Raw genomic sequence first — 2500 nt, 5'->3', positions numbered from 1 at the left:
GTGGCACAGGGCTGGATGGGGCTTTCGTATAGCAGGGACGGTGCTGCCTCACGCTTCGCTCGCTGTTCGCCGCTCGCCGCTCGCTCGCGCAACCTAAAATGGCCAGTTTTGGCCCGTTTTTGGGCTGTTTTGGCCTGTTTTTGGTCCGTTCTTGCGTGGCACGGCGACCGTCGTGAGCGGAGCAAAACGTCAGCCATCTCAGCACCCTGGAACCCCCCGGGTGGCACAGGGCTGGATGGGGCTTTCGTATAGCAGGGACGGTGCTGCCTCTCGCTTCGCTCGCTGTTCGCCGCTCACCGCTCGCTCGCTCAGCCAAAAATGGCCAGTTTTGGCCCGTTTTTGGGCTGTTTTGGCCTGTTTTTGGTCCGTTCTTGCATGGCGCGGTGACCGTCGTGAGCGGAGCAAAACGTCAGCCATCTCAGCACCCTGGAACCCCCCGGGTGGCACAGGGCTGGATGGGGCTTTCGTATAGCAGGGACGGTGCTGCCTCACGCTTCGCTCGCTGTTCGCCGCTCGCCGCTCGCTCGCGCAGCCAAAAATGACCAGTTTTGGCCCGTTTTTGGGCTGTTTTGGCCTGTTTATGGTCCGTTCTTGCGTGGTGCGGTGACCGTCGTGAGCGGAGCAAAACGTCAGCCATCTCAGCACCCTGGAACCCCCCGGGTGGCACAGGGCTGGATGGGGCTTTCGTATATAGCAGGGACGGTGCTGCCTCTCGCTTCGCTCGCTGTCCGCCGCTCGCCGCTCGCTCGCGCAGCCAAAAATGGCCAGTTTTGGCCCGTTTTTGGGCCGTTTTGGCCAGTTTTTGGCCTGTTCTTGCATTGCGCGGTGACCGTCGAGAGCGGAGCAAAACGTCAGCCATCTCAGCACCCTGGAACCCCCCGGGTGGCACAGGGCTGGATGGGGCTTTCGTATAGCAGGGACGGTGCTGCCTCTCGCTTCGCTCGCTGTCCGCCGCTCGCCGCTCGCTCGTGCAGCCAAAAATGGCCAGTTTTGGCCCGTTTTTGGGCCGTTTTGGCCAGTTTTTGGCCTGTTCTTGCATTGCGCGGTGACCGTCGAGAGCGGAGCAAAACGTCAGCCATCTCAGCACCCTGGAACCCCCCGGGTGGCACAGGGCTGGATGGGGCTTTCGTATAGCAGGGACGGTGCTGCCTCTCGCTTCGCTCGCTGTCCGCCGCTCGCCGCTCGCTCGTGCAGCCAAAAATGGCCAGTTTTGGCCCGTTTTTGGGCCGTTTTGGCCAGTTTTTGGCCTGTTCTTGCATTGCGCGGTGACCGTCGAGAGCGGAGCAAAACGTCAGCCATCTCAGCACCCTGGAACCCCCCGGGTGGCACAGGGCTGGATGGGGCTTTCGTATAGCAGGGACGGTGCTGCCTCTCGCTTCGCTCGCTGTCCGCCGCTCGCCGCTCGCTCGTGCAGCCAAAAATGGCCAGTTTTGGCCCGTTTTTGGGCCGTTTTGGCCAGTTTTTGGCCTGTTCTTGCATTGCGCGGTGACCGTCGAGAGCGGAGCAAAACGTCAGCCATCTCAGCACCCTGGAACCCCCCGGGTGGCACAGGGCTGGATGGGGCTTTCGTATAGCAGGGACGGTGCTGCCTCTCGCTTCGCTCGCTGTCCGCCGCTCGCCGCTCGCTCGTGCAGCCAAAAATGGCCAGTTTTGGCCCGTTTTTGGGCCGTTTTGGCCAGTTTTTGGCCTGTTCTTGCATTGCGCGGTGACCGTCGAGAGCGGAGCAAAACGTCAGCCATCTCAGCACCCTGGAACCCCCCGGGTGGCACAGGGCTGGATGGGGCTTTCGTATAGCAGGGACGGTGCTGCCTCTCGCTTCGCTCGCTGTCCGCCGCTCGCCGCTCGCTCGCGCAGCCAAAAATGGCCAGTTTTGGCCCGTTTTTGGGCCGTTTTGGCCAGTTTTTGGCCTGTTCTTGCATTGCGCGGTGACCGTCGAGAGCGGAGCAAAACGTCAGCCATCTCAGCACCCTGGAACCCCCCGGGTGGCACAGGGCTGGATGGGGCTTTCGTATAGCAGGGACGGTGCTGCCTCTCGCTTCGCTCGCTGTCCGCCGCTCGCCGCTCGCGCAGCCAAAAATGGCCAGTTTTGGCCCGTTTTTGGGCCGTTTTGGCCAGTTTTTGGCCTGTTCTTGCATTGCGCGGTGACCGTCGAGAGCGGAGCAAAACGTCAGCCATCTCAGCACCCTGGAACCCCCCGGGTGGCACAGGGCTGGATGGGGCTTTCGTATAGCAGGGACGGTGCTGCCTCTCGCTTCGCTCGCTGTTCGCCGCTCGCCGCTCGCTCGCGCAGCCAAAAATGGCCAGTTTTGGCCCGTTTTTGGGCTGTTTTGGCCAGTTTTTGGCCTGTTCTTGCGTGGTGCGGTGACCGTCGTGAGCGGAGCAAAACGTCAGCCATCTCAGCACCCTGGAACCCCCCGGGTGGCACAGGGCTGGATGGGGCTTTCGTATAGCAGGGACGGTGCTGCCTCTCGCTTCGCTCGCTGTTCGCCGCTCGCCGCTC

Source organism: Musa acuminata, unplaced genomic scaffold (genome assembly GCF_036884655.1).
Source record: "Musa acuminata AAA Group cultivar baxijiao unplaced genomic scaffold, Cavendish_Baxijiao_AAA HiC_scaffold_419, whole genome shotgun sequence".
In the NCBI taxonomy this organism is placed as follows: Eukaryota; Viridiplantae; Streptophyta; class Magnoliopsida; order Zingiberales; family Musaceae; genus Musa; species Musa acuminata.
This window is presented reverse-complemented; position numbering follows the sequence as displayed.